The 20,448-nt window shown below is 42.5% G+C and overlaps 1 protein-coding gene and 1 long non-coding RNA gene across 5 annotated transcripts in view; one reads left to right on the top strand and one right to left on the bottom strand.

Moving 5' to 3' along the window:
• Positions 1-12,299, bottom strand: part of LOC103014323 (uncharacterized) — a 49,725-nt gene extending 37,426 nt beyond the window's left edge. Inside the window, exons 1-2 of the long non-coding RNA XR_009007284.1 lie at positions 12,228-12,299; positions 3,597-3,715 (exon numbers count right to left, since the gene is read on the bottom strand). This is a non-coding gene — a long non-coding RNA (uncharacterized LOC103014323). The remainder of the gene's footprint in view (positions 1-3,596; positions 3,716-12,227) is intronic.
• PGBD2 (piggyBac transposable element derived 2) overlaps positions 12,295-20,448 on the top strand; it is a 29,781-nt gene continuing 21,627 nt past the window's right edge. For 2 of the 4 annotated variants that reach the window (XM_007169915.2, XM_007169914.2), the window contains exon 1: positions 12,296-12,609. The gene's annotated coding sequence lies outside the window, so the exon portion shown is untranslated. Of the gene's footprint in view, positions 12,610-20,448 lie in introns of all 4 variants that reach the window. The other 2 variants (XM_057541629.1, XM_057541628.1) reach the window with 2 other exon arrangements.

Raw genomic sequence — 20,448 nt, 5'->3', positions numbered from 1 at the left:
TATTTTTGGCTGTGTTGGGTCTTCATTTCTGTGTGAGGGCTTTCTCTAGTTGCGGTGAGTGGGGGTCACTCTTCATCGTGGTGCGCGGGCCTCTCACTATCGCGGCCTCTCTTGTTGTGGAGCACAGGCTCCAGATGCACAGGCTCAGTAGTTGTGGCTCATGGGCCTAGTTGCTCTGTGGCATGTGGTATCTTCCCAGACCAGGGCTCGAACCCGTGTCCCCTGCATTAGCAGGCAGATTCTCAACCACTGCACCACCAGGGAAGCCCCCTTGAATACTTTCTTAATGTCTTTTAGTTTTTTTTGAACTCATAGGTAATCTGTGTCATTGACATGTCTTTCTGGCATGTTTCCATTGTTGTAGAGATTTTATTCCACTCTTATTCTCTTTTTTTTCTTATAATAGCATTGTATGGAATGTTGTAACCAAGCAGGACTCTATGGGGCCTTTCTGGGACAGACGGCCCCGGCCCCCACCCCCATCCTGTCCCCTGCATCTTGTCTGTAGAAAAACTTTAGCCTCCTAGGTCTTCCCTGAGTTCCAAAGAACAAATTTTATCAGAGAAGTGAGAAAATGCAGAAACAAAGGAAAACAGTCAAGCAAGACAAAATAATAATAGTTTAGCCATTAAACTAAGGATCTTTATTTCCTTCTCAGGGGCCAAAGATAATATTCTGAGCCATATCCTTGAGCTATTTTGCAGATACTGAAACCCCCACCAGGTGGAAGAAGCTAACTACATGCCGACCACAAGCACATAGATCCCAGACTGCTTTGAACCAGAAGGTTGATGATGTTGACTCCTGATTACCTCACCAGCAACCAATCAGAAAAATGTCTGTGAGCTGATCACACACCCCACAACCCTCTTCCTCACCCTGTCTTTAAAAACCTTTCCCTGAAAACCATCAGGGAGTTCAGGTCTTTTGAGCATTAGCTGTCCATACTCCTTGCATGGCCTTGCAATAAACACTGCACTTCCCGTCACCACAAACCGGTGTCAGTAGATTGGCTTTACTGTGAATGGGTGAGTGGACTCAAATTTGGTTTGGTAACAATTTGACCTTGATTTTTTTCTTTTGTTCATTTCCCTGTGAAATTAGGAGACATGGTTCAGTATAGTTTTCAAATTTCATGGAGCTCCCTCTTCTATTGCTTCTGTGAAGTGTTCTAAAAAGTGGTGGCTTGCTCTCTCACACTTCCTGCTCTACTCCTGCTCTTTCAGAGCACAGTCATTATTGGATTGGGCAAAACCCCTTCCAGTTTCATCTGCTGTTCTCAGATTGGCCTGCTGAACTTTCCAGTAATACCTATTGGCAATTTTGTTGTTTTCCTGTTTTCAGGTTGCCAGCTATCCTTTTGTTTTCCTTTGCTTCCCCCACACAGACCCCAATAACATGCCAGTGTTGTGACCCAGGATTTTGTCCTCACCCCACTGGTACTTTGGGTTCATAGGAATACCTTGTCACTTAATTTTGTTATAAATACTGTTAATGAGATCTTGCTATCTAGTTGCTCTGGTTGTTTCTATGAGGAGACTTGAGTAGAGTAAAAAGTCTATCATCAATACCAACTTCCCATAATCCTTGACTAAACTTTTAAATGCAAAAAAGGGGAGAGGGAGTTGTAAAAGTATTAGTTAAAAATACAGGTGAAATTATTTCATAATCTTGAGGTGCAGAAGATCTTTCTAAGCATAGTATTAACCAAACATTAAAGAAACCCAAAAGAAAAAATATGTATTTGACTACATAAAAATTAGGTATCTGTGTACAGAATCCAGCATAAACAATAGACAAATTTTGGGGGCAAAAACAGGAGCAAATGTGCAGTTCATGACAAAAGAATACTATTCTTAACATGTGTGCACTTACAAATTAATTTTAAAAATTAACTCCCAATTCATAAGAAAGAAGATAAACAAGAAATTACAAAAAACATAAATTAAGGTGACAATCATTTTAAGAGTATGGGATTTGCAAAGTTTTTAAAAAAAGAATTGGCATAACGTTCCTGGAGGGCAATTTGGTAATGTATATGTAAAACCCTTAAAAACACACACACACACATGCATTCCCTCCTACCCAGCAATAATACTTTTAAGAATTTATCCTGGGGAAATAATCACTCAAGTGTTGCAAAGATGTGTAAAGGAGGTTAATGGAAGCATTGTATTTATATAAGACATGTTGAAAAAATCTAAATGTGGTTCATTCATTGAGGGCTTTGTTAAACAAATCATTGTTAATTGAAATAATGTGATACTTCTCAGTCATTCCAAAGATGAGGTAGGGGTAGATTTATTGACCTTGAGAGGAATCAGTGATATACTGAGTGAAAAGCCAAAAAATTTAAAACAGTCATCATAATGTGGTAATACAAAGACATTATTTGTTTAAAATATAAGCATGTGTTAATGTGTAGGAAAATTCTGGTCGGTTACTATCAGAAATGTCCACTGGTTTCCTGGGGCAAGGTGGGCTGCCTACTGGAGGGGTGCCTTGCCTGAATGAATGTGCATTGTACTTACTATCTGAAAAAATATTCCATTGAAAATTTACAAGGCCACCTTCTCTAATTATGGGGCCGGATTTATCCACCCCCTTCCTAACTCATATTTGTAGCCTACAGTCTCTACCACATAATTTAAGACTTAATTATATGCCTTAGTCATGTGTTATTCACTAATGACTTCATGAATGTTTTTCAAGCCTTGCCTACCTTCAGTGCAAGCTCCTCAAGACTGAAGATTATTTTTCTGCTTTTTTTGCTTTGGAGGCAGTATAATAACTGTTGATGGAAATAGTGTTGTCTATATCAATCCTAATGTGATCACCTAAATGAGCTCTAACCTCTGGGACTAATTACTCTCTTGTGCTGAGAAATGAGGGTGATTGTTGATTTGGTACCAAGGGATTCATTATTTTCAAGGCTCCTCCAGGGATTGTTTCTGCTCCATCTGAAAGTCTGATCTCTTTGAATTAAAATTACACAGACTCAGGTTTTGAACAAACAGTACAACTGAAAAATGTCTTCCCAGGTGTTGGGACGGGAAATGGGGGTTGGAGGATCTGGTTTCCATGTGTGGCTTGGGTCGCACAGCACGTGTGGCCTGAGCCTGGCCTTCTGGGGACAGGGAATGCTGGCGGGGGTCTAGGGATTACCAAAATAAGTCCTCCTTAACCAGTGCCACGTGGGTCCTCCCTGGAGTGTTTAATAGGAAACTTTAAAAAAAAATGGATGCTTACTTTTCTGTGCTAATGAAAGCAGTCAGCAGGGAACTTACAGTGGAAGAATCATACTTTCTCAAAGAGCAGGCTAATTAGAAAATCTCAAGAGGATAAAACCCTGTGGCTTGCTGGCAGCCAATTACTCAACATGGGTCATATTTATATGTTTATATGCATACATATATATATGTGTATGTGTGTATCCACACATAGACACGTTTACTATTTATTTAGAAAATTTTTGAGATTTACAGAAAAGTTACAAAACTAGTAAAAAGAGTATCCCTTTCACCCAGACTCTCCAATGCTAACCGTAGTACAGTTATCAAAACCAAGAAGTTAACTAAACTATAGGCTTTACTCACATTTCACGAGCTTCTTCACTGATGTCCAAGCAGATTTCGTATTGCATTTGATTGCCTTTGTCCTCTTATTAGTCTCCTTCCATCTCTGTTGGCTCCTCAGTCTTCTCTAAGTTTGACACCTGTTAAGAGTACCACTAGGTTATCTTGTTGAATGGCTCTCAGTTTGGGTTTGTTGGCTCTTTTCTCATTATTAGATGAGGTCATGCATTTTGGTCAAGAATGCCACAGAAGGGATGTTGTGTCCTTCTCAGAGCATTGTATCAGGGGATACCTGATGTCAGTGTCTGGTTAGTGATGATGTTAACCTTGATTAGCAAACACAAGTTTTGAGTTAAGAGATGGTGGGGGAACACACACCACAACAAGCAGAATGTTCCAGCCTGGGCAAGTGGCCAGCCATTGCTTTGGGAAGTAAGCATGTCCACTCACTGCCCTCAGGGGAACTTAAACCTGAAGAGGACTTCTATCCCTCAGGTCTGGGCTGTGCAAAACCACTATCCGTTCTTCAGGGGCTTAAAAAAATGTGGCTGGCTTGATGGAAGGCACTGGCTTTGGCTTTGTCAATCCTATCCTCTAAGTTAGTGTTTCTCAAACACGTTTGACCATGACCTACAATAATAGCAGTAGTAATAAGAATGATGAAAATAACAAAATAAAGGATACTTACTGAGTCAGACATGGTACTAAATGCTTTACATTTAATTTTTAAAATGCATTTCTTATGATAACCTTGAGGTAGTTACTATTATTTATTCTTAAAGAAATTGAGACCCAATGAGATCAAGAAATTTGCCCAAGGTCACAAAGCTCCTAAGATGCAGGGCCAGGAACTCAAGTCCAGGCCTCCAGGCCCTTGAGTCTGACCCTTCACCACATACCATGCTGCCTTCAACCAGCGAAAGGGCGGTAGGAGTAATACATGTCGTGAAAGGACCCAGCCCACTCACGTACACACACCCTCCCCACACCACACACACATTCTCACACACACTTACACAGTTACACACACAGTTACTCATACTCACACAGTTACTCATACTCACACAGTTACATAAACAAAATAGAGGTTGTGCCGAATCTATCTCTACCAGGCTTGATGCCTGAATTTTTGTCTTGTCTTCCATTTTATTTTTAAAAATGCTGGACTTTGCTGATGACATTAATGGTTCTCTGAAGGATGGGGAAACCCTGCCTGCATCCCACTAGCCTGAGAGATGCTCACACTATCCTCTCCTCTATCTGTCAACCCCGGGGCCAGATAGCAGAGGGACCCAGAGGGTGAAGACAGTGTGGACTGGCTGTGACACAGATATTTCTGGGAAAATCTGTAATTATGAGTGTGGAATATGGGTTAAACTCTTTGAGTTTCCTCATGTAAATTTCAAAGATGTTTGGTTCAGTAACCTATCATCCCTTTTGCTTAATAAGAATTATGTGCTTTGATGGAAAGTACAGAGGATGGTCAAAGATACTTTTAAAAAAATGTTTTGAAGAAAAGTCCAACCCCTTGTAGCCAAAGTCTTTATAGCCAATTTCTACTTTTCTAGGCAATGACCAACAAAATGAAAACTTCTAAGCCCTTCGTGAGGTCTATGCAGTAAAGAGTTGACTCAGCAGGTCTGAAGCTGCCAAACCCTGCACATTCCAAAGAAGGCTTTGCCTGGCTCATGAGAGGTAACTTATAAGGCCTTGGAATAACTTGTCTGATAAGAGTGTCTTTGTTTACCTGGAGCTTGGGCCACCTCAGATAGTCTGTACCAACAACCTGACTTATGTTGGGGGCCTTGGGCCCTGCAGTATCAGCTTGACCTCTGAAAGGGCTGGAGACTAAGGTCAGCCAGCAAAACTGACTCCCAGTAACAACCCTGAACACCAAGGCTCAGGTGAGCTTCCCTGGTTGATAACACTCTGTGTCGTCCTCACTGGAGAACTAAGCACTGTCTATATGACTCCACCAGGAGAAAACAACTGGAAGTCTGCTCCTGGCCTTTTCTGGACCCTGTATGTTTTACCCTTGCTGATTTTAATCTGTATCCTTTCATTGGAATAAACCATAACCATGAATGTAACAGCTTTTCTCAGTTCTGTGAGTCCTCCTATCGAAGCTGAGAGTGGTCTTGGGGACCCCCAGCAACAGGCTATTATTTGGGAACTTAACAAACAGAAAGAAGCCAGAGGGGTGTGACTGTGGCTGGTATCTAGTTTTGCTCTGACTTCACGGAGACCAGTGCCTCTCCTGCAGTGTTAGTTCTTTTTGGTGGTGAGTGGCCCCCATGCATGTGGAGGCCATACTGCCAGCCCAGCTGAACACACACTGGGGTGACAAGGGGGTGAGTGTGGGCAGCGAGGGGTCTGCTGCTCAAGTGAGAAAGCTGTGGCAAGACTGCCTTTGAGGATGTTGTGACTGAAGGACTCTGGCCCCGAGAAAGCAGCTGAGGGAGAGGCAGGACCATAGTGCTGAGGACGCGGAAAGGCTCCTGTCTGTCTTTGGCGGATCAGGAAAAACAAAGTCAAGACTTGCTTTTTTCAGAACCCTGTTAATCAGTTCCCTAATTTAATTGGAAAAGTGCTTTTCTGATATCCCTCTGGGGGAGAAGGAGTTAAATTATAGGGAAACAAGCAAACTCCGAGATTAGGGAACTGCAGCCTGCGGCGCCTGGCTGCTAGTGGGGAGGTCCAAGTTCAGGGGCCCTGTTCTATTAAAAATGAATGATTGGAGAGTGACTCAGTGATGGTTGTCATACTGTGAGGAGATCAATGTGTTTCAGGAAGAATTCAACCCGAAGTTTCTGCTTTATCTCCACGTAACAGAAACTTGAGTAGAATACAGAACCCTAAGCGCCTTCCTTGAGATTTGTCTGAATTGCCTGGGCTCCCAGGTCACGTCAGGGAGGCCAGTGCCTGTCCTCTCAAGCTTGGCAGCTGAGATCTGGCCTGCATGCCCTGGTAGGCATCGTGGCCAGCTAAGGGATTGAAGTTGACTCAGCTCAGCCTCCCTGGTGGGGAGGACAGGTGGCCTGGAAGGGGCTCCACTCCTACCCTGCAATCCAATCCACTTACCCTCATGGCTGGTGCTCTCATTCAGGCTTGCAGCTTTCAGTACCATTTATATTCTGATTACCCCAGTGTATCTCTCTAGCTGGGAACACCACATGGGTCTGTTGGGGTGTCTAATAGGTGCCTCACACAGAATAGGTCAAACCGATCTCCTGATCTCTATCCATCTTGGCCCTGACCTGCCTATCTTCCCAGTCTTAACCAGCAGTAACCCCACACTTCTCCAGGGCGTCATTCTGGACTCCTCTCACACTCACATCAGTAAATTCCATCAGCTCTACTTTCAACTTCACAGCACCTCCACTGATCCCATCCTGGTTCCAACCACCATTTCCGGTCTGGATATCTCTGTAGCCTCCCAGCTTCTCTCCTTGCATTTGCTGGGCCCCCTTTTATCTATTGTCAACACGGAAGCTAGAGACCTCCTCTCTCAAGTCTTTACCTGAAGATAAGGGCATCACACACTATGGGTTGTAGGACACCAAATTAAATTAGAATTTTGGATAAAAAATACTTTTAAAATAAAAAGATATATATTTAAAAATCCAAGAAATGAGTTATTTATATTCATTGCAACTCTTTTCATGTGCTTATAGAAGACATGAAAAAGAATAATATACTCCTCTGTATGCCATGTTTCAGTGTCTTTCCTCACTTATATTTCTATTAATACTATATACGTTTAATTTTGCACAGTATATACTATATATTGTCATACATAAGTATCATGGAATTAATACAATTAATATTAATGTAGCATTAATATAAGCATGTGCATTGCATTCCTGATATTGTATAATACATGTTATGTTTAATTGTGCATATATTTATCATCCCTGTGGATATTCTTTACCAAAAGTAATTCTTAACTTTACATAGGACATTAAATCCTTAATTGTACAGAGTACACCCAATCAATTCAATTGTCGTCAGCATGTATATCATGTTCAGTATCATCTCTTAACAAGCAAGTTCTAAGAAACCAACAACCTCGCGGTTAATGCCACTTCTATTGCCCTGGGCCCGTTAATAGCAGGAGATTGTAGCTTGACACAATATTTGGCATCTGGTTCTTTCTTCAGAGCCAAAAATCTGAAGTTAACTTTAATACTTTTTTCCAAAAATTTTTCTTTAAAACTTAGCCTACTTCTCAATTAAAGACAATTTCAAAATTTGCATTTTTAGAAGAATTCTGCTTTAATGGGCTGATATTTTCCAATTCCTATGATGTAGGGTTTTTTTTCCTCTTTCTCACTCCAAATTTGAATTAAAAAAAAATTCAACTTTAAAAAATTATTAATGTAGCTTATTTTCAAGCAAGGCACTGAAAATGTCTAAATGGGGTCTGCAAACCTCTGTAAACATGTAGACTTGGCCTTGATTTTTTAATTAATTTTTGGTAAAATTACATGTGCTAGCATCCACATTGCAGGGAGCATGCTCTCTAGATTATAAAGAGCCGAAAGGAGCAGGCATGGGGCACACTGTTTATGTATCTCATTACTCCTTGCTCAATTCACCTTCATGGGTCACAGCCATAATAAGAATTAAGCAATAAATGAAAGTTTGAGTTATACTCAGCAGCATATATAAGGGTTGGTAAATTTCATGCTAGTCACTGTGGGCATATGATGAACTCAACAAAATTTGGCATAAAGTGTGTTTAAGGGAAACAAGAAATAAAGTTAAATTTTACCCAAAGCCATAAAAAAGCTCCAGCTGAAATAAAAATAAGCTACAAAAGTGACTTTAACATTTTTAAATACATGAAAACTAAGACCCCATTATGCTGAGCCCTAAACCTAAACGACTCATAGAACACATTTTTTTTTTTCTTTTTGCCATAATACTATGAGCAACAGCTTAAAACACAGAGGTGGGATGATGGATGTCCTTATAGGAGACAGAAAAGCAGAAGACACACAAAGACACATGTGAAGGGACTTCCCTGGGGGGTCCAGTGATTAAGACTCCGTGCTTGCACTGCAGGGGGCACGCAGGTTCAATCCCTGGTTGGGGAACTAACATCGTGCATGCTGTGTGTGTGGCAAAAAAAAAAAAAAAGACACATGTGAAGAAGAGACAGAGATTGGACAGATGCAGCCACAAGCCAAAAAACACCAAGGACATTCATCATTGGATTTAAGGTCTACCTTAATCCATGATGATTTCACTTTACCTTTATTACATCTGCAAAGACTCTTATTGCAAATAAGGTCATATTCTGAGGTTCTGGGTGGACATATCTTTTGAGGGGGCACCATTCAACTCACTACAAGGCTGATTAAAACCTCCAATACCACAAGTAAAGAAACGGTTTCTTTATTTAAAAAAAAAAAATTCCTTCAATATACTTCAAGAAGGCAGTCCAGTGTGAAAATTAATGAAAGGGAACTTTACTGTATTAGAGTTGAGAGGCCACAAGGGGGAGCTCCACACATGTACCACTGAGTCAATATGAATCTTAGTAGGAAGAGACACATACTTTGCATCTCTGGCTGGAAATGACCCTACTTTACCACTGCCAGCAGAAGAAAGAAAGATTTTTCTCCTTGCTTGGCAACAGCACAGCCAATGTGAAGTTGTCACAACTCAGACAATGAAAAACCACCATACTTCAGTGGACATTTTATTTGTAACAGCCCCTCCCAACTTTCCCTTCTCCTCTATAAAACAGTTTCTTCTCCTTTGCTTTACAGGACTTGCAGGTGGTTCGCCATGATTGCATGTCCCAAATTGCAGTTCTTTGCTGCTCCCAAATAAACCCATTTTGCAGGTAAAATATTTGGCTGTTTTATTGTTTTAAGGTAACACCAGTCAAGGAGAGAGCACCTGAGCCACTAGATGGGCTCACCTGGAGGACACTGTCACCCACTACTCCATCACTCTCCTCTTCTCTCTCTTCTCCACCTTCAGTCCATCTTTTCATGACTATCTTTTTCACCGTTTTTGTTCTATACTTATTTCTCCCCATATCTTAGATTCCCCCTTCCCCAAATCTCTATGATCCTAATAGCCCAAAATAGGGACCTGATATTTCTGGTGGTTTGTATGCTATTTATTCTGGAAGAGTGTTTGCTTCTTATTCTCAGATTCCTCCATCCTCTATTTGAGGTCATTCATGAATGAAGAGCCACAGTCTTCAGCACACGTATTGCTGTATGAATAGTGAAGTCCTTTCATACACCCTTTCTATTATCTGAGGAGGAAGGAATTGGGGAGCTAGAATGGAGGGGGAAGGCTCAGTGTAATCCCTCCCCAGGTTAAACTCTATGAATCAGCTAGGGGTTGTGAATATTTCCATTATTCATATGGGAGTGAGGAACCTAAATTCTGAGTGGAACAATCCAGTCATCCAAGCAAAATCTCAGATTTTTACTGCGCATTTTCTCCTTGGTCCAAGTCACCAAGGAGAAAATGGCTTAGGTCAGGATCCTAACCATTAAGACAAAGGTGGGTATGAGCTGGATAGGTATTTCTTCATCTAGAAAAGACAAGCCAGTCAGTAACCTCCACTAATTGGCTAAACAAGGTCCCAAAAGAATGAGGATTCCATATGCATGTAACACCAAACTCCTTACCTCCCACCAAACCTGCTCCTTCTGCCATCTTTCACTTGTCAGTCAATGGCAACGCTATTCTTCTACTTCTGAAGGCCAAAACCCGAGTCTTCCCTGCCTCCTTTCTCTCATGTTCTACATCCAATCTATGAGCAAGCCCTATTGTGTCTCTACCTTCAAAATATATCCAGGATCCTACTACTTCTCTCTGCCTCCATTATTTGCACCTTGGTCCAAGTCACCATCATATCTGGTCTGAACCACTATAATAGCCTCCTGTGTGGCTCTTTGCTTCACCTCAGAGGGCACTTATAAAGGCTTCATCAGACTGCATTCCTCCTCTGCTAGAGCTCCAAGCACACACAGAGGCTGGCCACATACCTGGCACATGATTTATCACCTCTCCAACTTCATTGTTTTGACTCTCCTTGTTCACTCAGCTCCAGCCATGCTGTTCCTCCAAAGTGCTGGGCTTGCTCCCACCTCAGGGCCTTTGAACATGCCTTTCTCCCTGTTTCAAGTATTTTCCTCCTTGAATTCTGCATGGCTTATTCTTCATATCTTTTGGCTTTTCCCTCAAATATAATTTTTTCAGGGAGACCTTCCATGACCACACTATTTAAACATTCCCCTTCCCTGATTTTTTTTTTTTTTCTCCATAGAACTTTCCACTGGGCATACCATATATTTCACTTGTTTGTTTATTGTCTGTTTCTCTCACTGGAATGTAAGCAGTGACTGTCACAGAGTGGGCATCCAGTAGATGCTTGTTGAATGAATGAGTGAATGGGATGTAGGTTCTGGGGAACAAAGGAAGGTAGGAAACACTGCATTTATGTTACCTAAAATAGCACCCCACCCTCCCAGAGCTCATCTTCTACCCCCTTAACTTGCTTCATTTTTCTTCACAGCACCTATCACCTTTTGATACTATTTGTTTCTTGAGTGCCTCCTCTATTAAAAAGTGAGTCCCATGAGAACAAGAACTTTTTGTTCTCCGCTAATCTGGTCTGCATGGCATCAATACGTATTTGTGGAAAAAGCAATGACAAACTTGAGTGTGCCCTTGGCTCCAGACTCTCACAAATGGGCATGATAACTTATTTTTCTGACCCAGGTGGTTTACACTTTACAGTGACCAAAACCCTTATGAGAAGTGCCAGGGTGGAGAAGCAAACACAAAACCTTCACTACGTGGCCCTCTTCTTGAATGTTTAGCACAGTTTGGTCCCAAGGATTTTTGTGTTTAGAAAAACCCTTGGAGGCCAAGGCACCCTTTCCTGTAAAGTCACTTCCTATATACTTTATGGAGCAGAGTCTCAAAGTATGTGTATGGGGAGGCGATGGGAGTGGTCCAGGCTGGAAGGGGGATTCCCCCGCCCCCGATTTCGTCCCCCCCACACCCCCACCCCGGCCGCGCGCAAGATACCTTGTCTGCAGACAATTTTAGTTGTTGTAACTGGTGGAGCAGGGGTGTGGTGTGCTACTGGCACCTAGTGGGTAGAGGCGAGGGATGCTCAAAATCCTAAAATCACGGCTGCCAGCTTTAGCAAATAAAAATACCTGTGGGTAGGGTCGCCAGATGAAATACATAACTCCAAGATTAATTTTAGAGTATATTTTTATCTGAAATTCAAATTTAATTTGGCGCCCTATATTTTATTAGGTGATCCTACCTGCAATACATGGGACAGGGCCTCACAACAAGGAATTATCCAGACCAAAAGTCCAGGGTGTGAGGTTGGTCCGGTAACGCAGATTGTTGGGCCTGGCCTCGGAGTTTCTGATTCGGTAGGTCTGGGGTGGAGCCCCAGGACTTGCATTTCTATCAAGTTCCCAAGTGAAGCTGCCATTGGTCTGGAACTACATTGGAGAACCACCGACCTAGAAAGAAAAAAGACTTCGTGCCCTCGTGAGTAATAGCGAGGAAAGTGCCTAGGCTAGCATGTAAGTGGACAGGACGAGAAGGGGCTGCAAAAGCGGCGGAAGATATTTCTGCCGTCCTGGGCCCTACCTCAGAGGCACTTCTGCGTCCCCTCTAGGCGCCGCGGAGGCCCCAATGTCTCGATGGTCGCTCGAATCGGGGGCGTGTCCTGGGCAGGGGCGTGTCCTGGGGGGAGAGCAGAAGGCGGGCCGAGGCGAACCGAGCGCTCTCGTGCCGGACGTTGCGCGCCCGCGACGCCCGACGCCGGTGGGGCAGGGGCGCTCTGGGCTCCGCGCTGCCGGTGGTATCTGGCGGGAACTCACGAGGCTCCGGCCCGTTCGGCGCAGGTAGGCGTCGTCCCGCTTGCACCGCCGACTGGGCCCCTCTTGGATGTGGGAGCGGCGCGCCCTGGTGTTGCGTTTTCTCAACGGTGCCCGAGGCGTTGGCCCTCGCTGCCGCGGGCGGACGACGGGTAGGTGGGACCGGGACAGGGACAATGGACCTCCGGGCGCGCAGCTCAGAGGGCCGCACAGGGGCGCTCTCGCTGCGGGACGGGGAGGCTGGGCTGGGACCGGGACGGACTCAGCTGGGGCGGAGCGGGCTTGGGGGCGGGAGACTTTGGGCGAGGCCGGGCTATGGGCGGGACCGGGGTCTGCTAAACACAGGATGTACTAAGGGAGGAGTGGCTAGGACCCTTGGGCGGAATCGGGGGCGGGCCCGGGCTGGAGGCCGGACGGACTGTGGGCGGAGCTGGGGCTGGGTCAGGCTGACGCGGGGCAGATTGGGGGCGGCGTGGGTGGACATCTGTGGGCAGGGTCGGGCGGGGTGGGTGGGGTGCGACTCCCACGCCACGCCCCTTAGGGGGAGGGGCGGCTCCGCGCAGGGACGCGCTGGATGCAGGGCCTTTCTGGCATTTATAGTTTTTGCCTGCTTCTGGGGTCGCCGACGTTGCATAGGGTCTTCCTTTTCCCCCCTTTTTGTTTGGTATTGAGATGGGTAGGAGAAGAAGGAGGAGGGCCCCGTTTCACAAAGGCCATTCCTGAGCTGTGGTACACCTGGCTTAACTTTGAGGCATTTACGTTTATAAAATGTCTTATTAAAAAAATTTTTTTTGAAGTAACTTAAGAATTTGAAAAAAGTTTTAAAACTAGTACAAAGAATTCCCACATTCTAGTCACCTAGGTTCCCCAAATGTTAACATCTTATTTAACAGAACAATTAGCAAAACCAGGACACCTAACATCTACAGGCCTTATTCAGATTTTTTTTGCTCTTCTTGTCCATTTCCTTTTTGTGGTATAGGATCCAAGTCAGGATTTAGATGCATTTAGTTGTCGTGTCTCATTGGAAAAATTTATATTTTAAACAGTAGAAGCCCCCTTACCTCCAAGATCCTTCAGAGTGGCCCTTGGGACCACCAGATCTCAAATCAAAGAGGCTTTTCTTCTTGGATGCCAGGGCCAGTTGAGAACGTACAGCTGAGCCTTCGGGCAGCTTTGGCATAGGTGGTCCCCCTCTGTGCCTTGACCCATCTAGCCCTTGGCTGCTCAGCCTCTCCTAGTTCTCCTCCTACCTCTCAAGTCAACCTCCTCCCTCAGATCTCTGCAGATGCCCTCCTTGGCCAGCTTCTCTTTCAGTGTGGGCTTCCTCCCTTGCATGATCTCTTGTGGCTTCAAGGATTCTTGTGGCTTTGAGCATTCCATAAATCCTCAGAAAACTCACTTGTTTATCACTTCGGCCCAGGCCATTTCTCTGTCTCAGACCCACAGGGATTGTGGCCTATCGCTACCTTTCTGGGTTATCTCAAAAGCATTTCCATCCCAATGTGCGCAAAACACAGCTCCAAGTCACCCACATCTAGTCCACCGTATCAATTGGGTCTCCACTGATAGACATTTCCTATGCAGAGTTTCAGAGAATCTTTGGGAATGCATTTTGGTTAGGGTCAATCAAATATTAAGAGTTCCTAGTACTTTTTTAAATAGCTGTCTTAAAGCCAGAAAGTGAAGATGAAGATGAAGGCCTGCTACAGGATGAGGAAGATGCCCTACAGTATGGCCATTTTCTTAGCAGCACAAGTTGTTCAGTTCAGCAAGTATTTATTGGGTGCCTGTTGCATGCCAGGAGCTGTGTTGGCTTCTGGGGATAGAGAGGTGAATAAATTCTGCACCTGCCCTGCCATCAGAGGGCATGTGATGGGGTCATGTGTTGTAATTGAGGTGAAATCTGTTATAGAGGAAGCCTCAACTTGGAGAAGGAGGTTGCAGGACGTGAGTTGGCCTGAGCCTAGGTGGGGGAAGACTGGGGATCCGGCTGTTAGGGGCCTTGAGCTATTTCCAGGGCTTGTGGGATTGTGACCTTGGGAAGTTCTCCCTAGGCTATGAGGATGGGCTGGTGTGGGAATGACTGGTTGGGGGCTGTCACTGAATGTTGGTGAGTGGATAAGGGTCATCCTAGGGTACAGCAGAGGAAAAGGTGATGAGATGAGCTGCTGGGAGTGGTGTGACTGTGAAATGGTAACACAGGTCATACTCTCTGACCCAAACCCAACCAGACATGGGGAAAAGTCAGAATGTTTGAATTTTATCAAAGTCACACTGAAGCACTCCTTAATCAAACATAGGATTTCTGTAGCAATATCTATCAATATCTATAGTAAGTAATAGAAATAGGTATTATAAAGAGCCTCAGATATTTTCAGGTTTTGCTGCCAGGCAGTTTGTTGCCCAAATTTTGAAATAATGTTCAGTTTTCACAACATTTTTGACTTTTGAGAATTGCAGGTGAAGGGTTGTGGATCTGAAAAAATAGCTACCACTTGTAGAGCCAGGCCTGTTGTGTGTGCTTCACAGGCATTGACTCTCGTCCTCATAACACCCTACAAGGGTTGGTACCATGCAGATCCCGTTTTGTGGGTGAGGAGATGAGGGCATAGAGAAGGTAAGTGATTTGCCCACGGTCACACAGCTCGCCCCTGTTGGCTCCGTAGTCCACATTCTCACCAGACTGCATACGTGTGAATGGGAGGTTGGGGAGTTGCAGGACCAAAGTCTTTCTCCCATACCTCAGACACCTGGCATCTGCAGCCAGCCTGTGTGAGTACCAAGGAAGGTCAGAAGAGAAGGGAGGCAGGAGCCCTGTAGAGGTTGTGGTTACATACACAGATTCATTGAATGCCTGTGGGGACTCACTTCCTTGATGCCTGGAGCTTGTGGTCTGGTTGGGCAGTGAGCTCTTCTCACAAGCTGTAGAGGAAGTTAAGTGCACTGTCAAGTGGACCAGAGGAGGACATGGGTGATCAGAGGCACTGGGTTGACAAGCTGGGATGCAGACTAGCTGGGCTTTGAGAAAATTTAGGTAAATGATTTTATGAGGATTCTATAAGGAGATTCTTCATGAGAGACACAGACTGTTGAGTGTGGAGATGACTGTATTCTAATTTTCTTCCTCTAACTGCAAAAGATATATGTGCTCTGGAACACCACAGATGAATGCCTTCTGCCTGCCACTTCCGTGTCACTGCAGACAGTGGTCTTCTCAAAGGACATTGAGTGGGTCAGCTTGATCATATTTGCTCAGGTGTGTGGGAATGTCCCTGTGCCTTTGTGAATGCATGTATAAGTGTGCAAAATATGCATTCAAAAACATATAAGATGCATAGGAACAGTTTAAAGAGTCATAAAAGAACTTTGAACACTCCACTCAGTTTAAGAAATAGAGCCTTGTCAAAACCTTAGAAACCCCCTGTATGTCTGCCCCAATTGCATCTTTCCTCTTCAGAGGTAACTACTATTCTGAAGTTCCTCTTAATCATTTCCTTGCTTTTCTTTATAGTTTTACAATGTGTATGTGTCTCCAGATAATATTTTAGTTTTGTTTAACTTTTTGATCCTTATAAAATGAAATCATGTAGCAAGTTTTCTTTTTCTTTTTTTTTTTTTTGCTTATTGTCTTTTATTTGAGATCCATTCAGTCGTGTGTGTGGCTAAAGTTCTTCACTCACTTTTCCTGTGGTATTGCACTGCATCCATTCTGTTGATGGCCGTTTGGGCTGTCTCTAGTTTTTGCTACTCTAAATAAACAATGCTGCAGTGGACATTCTTGTCCTGGTCTCCTGGTGCACAGATGAAGTAGTTCTCAAACAGGGGTGAGGGAGGCGAGGTGAGATAGGGGTAAGGGAAGAAAGGGAGACACTTTTGGTTGTTATAACTGGGAGGTGGTGTGATCCTGTCTCTAGTGGGTAGAGGCCAGGCACACTGCTAAACATACTACAATGCACAGGACAGCCTTCCCATCTCCTCCTGCTCTCCCACACACCAAAGAATTGTCCGACCCCTAATGTGAGTGTTGAGGCTGAGAACCCCTGCTCTAGGGTAAATACCTGGGGTGGACTGCTGGGTGGGTGGGTTTGTGCATGTTCAACTTTAGTAGCTACTAGCATACTGTTTACACTCCTTTCAGCAGTATGTGGCCTCTTGCATTATTCATTGTCCTTTTCAACACTTGATAATCTCTGCCTTTAAAATTTTTGCCAACTTGGTGTCTGTGAAATGATATCTGATTGTGGTTTTAATTTCATTTCCTGAACAGTAATGAGATTGAGCATCTTTTCATGTCTGTCTTCTTTTTTTATTTCCTTTGAGAAGTGCCTCCTGATATCATTTTACCCATTTTCCTGTTGTGTTATTTGTGTTTTTCTTAATTGTGTCTGGGATTTCTTTATATATCCTAGATTATTCTTACCTCCTAGATGCTAATCCCTTATATTTGTTGCAGATAACGTCTCCCATTTTTGAGTTTGTTCTGATGGACTGAAAAGTTCTTAATTTAAATGTAGTAGAATTTATCAATCATTTTCTTTATGGTTAAATGCTTTTTGCTGGTTGGTTGGTTCCTGCCAGATCCCCAGGTGGGCAGGACTGCCTCTAGGACCACACTGGAGCAGTGCTGAAACCAAGTCTCAGTGCCACTTCAGGACCCACAGCTGGCACTAAGGTTGGCAGGCCTGCTGCCAGGGGCACAGATGGGTGTTGCTGGATCCCTGGGTGAGCAGGACTGAGAGCAGGGCTAGAGTCAGGTCACAGGGCCGCTTCAGGATCTGTAGTCTGGTCCAAGGATGGTAGGCCTGTTACCAGGGGTATGGATGCATGATTCCTCCTGGGTCCCTTGTCAGATGATTACAGGAAGGTCTGGATTTGAGTCTGTAGGGAGTTGGGGCTGCTTTCAGTTTGCTGGCAGAACCATGTGAGCTTGCCACCAGGTTGTGGGCCTGCCTTTTTAGAGCAGCTATCCTTGGTCTTGGGGTTCACTGGGGTTTTGCAACCTCCTATCTGGATCCCAAGGCTTTCACAAAGGCACTTTTGTCTGTGGTTGCCTGCCAAATCATTGTTTGTTTAGGGAGATGCATTCCTATTCCACCACCTTGCTAATGTCATTCCCTGTCTCCGTTTACGTAGGATAGGTCAAACATGTCAATTCTGTTGTTCAAGTCTCAGTAATTTTGTCTGCTTGACCATCAGTTACTGAAAGAGGTGTGTTGAAATCTCTTACTGTTAACGATAGATTTGTCAATTTCTATAATTCTATTAATTTTTACTGTATTTTGAAGTTATATTGTTAGATGCATAAAGTTTAAAATTATTATATCTTTATGATGAGTCCCACCTTTTTTCCCTGTGAAGTTACCCTCATTTTCTGTGATAATGCTTGCTTTAAATTTTATTTGTTATTTTTAATTGTAAAAAACACATGAAATAAAATTTACCATCTTAACCACTTTTAAGTGTACATTTCAGTAGTGTTAAGTATATTCACATTGTTGTGCAGCTAATCTCCAGGACATTTTTATCTAACAAAACTGAGACTATACCCATTAAACATCAACTTCCCATTTTCCCCTCCACCCACTCCTGGTAACCACCATCCTACTTTCTGTTTCTATGAATTTAAATACTTTAGATACCTCATGTAAGTGGAATCATACAGTATTTGTCTTTTTGTGAGTGGATTATTTCACTTAGCATAATGTTCTCGTTACATCCATGTTGTAACATGTGACAAGATTTCCTTCCTTTTAAGGCTGAATAATGTTCTATTGTAGATACATACCACATCTTCTTTATCCATTCATCTGTAGGTGGACATGTGAGTTGCTTTCACCTCTTGGCTATTGTGAATAGTGCTGCTATGAACCTGGGTGTCTCTTTGAGACCCTGCTTTCAATTCTTTTGGTTAAATGCTCAGAAGTGGTATTGCTGGATCATATGGTAGTTCTGTTTTTAATTTTTTGAGGTACCATCATACTGTTTTACATAGTGGCTGCACCATTTTATGTTCCCATTAGCAGTGCACAAGGGTTCCAATTTCTCCACATCCTTACCAACATTTGTTATTTTCTGGGTTTTTTTTTTGTTAGTGGTCATCCTAATGGGTATGAGGTGATAAATCATTATGGTATTGGTTTGCATTTCCCTAGTGATTAGTGATGTTGAGCATCTTTTTGTATGCTTATTGGCCATTTGTATATCTTTAGAGAAATGACTGTTCATATTTTTTGTCCACTTTTTAGTTGGGTTACTTTTTTTGTTGTTATTAAGATATAGGAGTTCTTTATATATTCTAGATATTAACTCCTTGTAAGATATAATTTGCAGATATTTTCTCCCATTCCATGTATTGCCTCTCTACTTTGTTGATTATATCCTTTGATGAAGTTTTAAGTTTGATGTAGTACCATTTGTCTGTATTAGCTTTTGTTGCCTCTGCTTTTGGTGTCATATTCAAGAAATCATTGCCAAATCCAATGTCATGAATCTTTTCCCCTATGTTTTTTTCGAAGCGTTTTATAATTTTACCTCTTACATTTAGGTCTTTGGTATGTTTTGAGTTAATTTTTGTATATGATGCAAGGTAAGTGTTCAACTTTATCCTTGTGCACGATATCCAGTTTTTCCAACACCATTTGTTAGGGACTGTCCTTTCCCTACTGAGTGGTCTTAGCGCCCTTTTTGAAAATTACCTGGCTGTATACATGAAGGTTTATTTCTGGCTCTCAATTCTGATTCATTGATCTATATGTCTGTCTTTAATGCCAGTACCATACTGTTTTGATTTCTGTAGCTTTGTAATATGTATTGAAATGAGGAAGTGTAAGTCTTCCAACTTTGTTCTTTTTCAAAATTGTTTTGGCCATTGGAGTTCCTTGATATAACATGTGAATTTTTAGGTGGCTCTTTCTATTTGTGTCAAAAATGCCATTGGGATTTTGATAGCGATTGCACTGAATCTGTATATTACTTTGGGTAGTATTGACATACTGTCAACATTAAGTCTTCCAGTCTGTGAACCTGAGATGTCTTTACATTTTTTGGTGTTTTTTTAAAGTGCTTTCATTAATGTTTTTTTGTCAGTTTACAACTCTTTCACCTTTTTGGTTAGGATTGTTCCTAAATATTTTATTCTTTTCAATACTGTGGTAAATGCAATTGTTTACTTAATTTCCACTTCATATTGTTCATTGTTAGTGTATAGAAATGCAACTAAAATGAATAGATTTTAGTGTGTTGATTTTGATTCCTACAACTTTGCTGAACTTGTTTATTAGTTCTAACAGGTTTTTAAAAAATCTTTAAGGATTTCTACATATAAGATCATGTCATCTGCAAACAGGTAATGCTATTTCTTCATTTCCAATTTGGATGCCTTTTATTTATTTATTTATTTTTCTTGCCCAAAGGTTCTGGCTAGGACTTCTGGTATTATGTTGAGTAGAATGGCCAGAGTGGGCATCCTTATCTCAATCCTGTTGGTAGAGGAAACGTTTTCAGTATTTCACTATTTCATATGATGTTAGTTGTGATATTTTTTCATATATGGCCTTTGTTATGTTGAGATGGTTTCCTTCTATTCCTAGTTTATTAAGTGTTTTTATCGTGAAACAGTGTTGAATCTTGTTAAATGCATTTTCTGCATCAATTAATATGAACATGTTTTATTTTACATGATTTTTACATGTTGAACTATTCTTGCATTCCAGAAGTCCTACTTTGTTGTGTATAATCCTTTCAATGTGCTTTTGAATTCAGTTTGCTAGTATTTTATTGAGGATTTTTGTGTTCATATTTATCAAGGCTATTGGTCTTTAATTTTCTTCTAGTGTTTTTGTCTGGCTCTAGTATCAGGGTAAGATTGGCTCAGTTATTATATTTTTCAGTTCTAGAATTCTGTTTGGTTCTTTTTTATAGTTTCTATCTCTTTGTTGATATTCTCATTTTGTTCATGCATTTCCTGATTTTGTTTAGTTGTATATCTG

The sequence above is a fragment of the Balaenoptera acutorostrata genome, chromosome 2 (assembly GCF_949987535.1).
Source record: "Balaenoptera acutorostrata chromosome 2, mBalAcu1.1, whole genome shotgun sequence".
Lineage (NCBI taxonomy): Eukaryota > Metazoa > Chordata > Mammalia > Artiodactyla > Balaenopteridae > Balaenoptera > Balaenoptera acutorostrata.
Note: the sequence above shows the minus strand (reverse complement) of the source record. Positions and strands in the feature narration are given on the sequence as shown.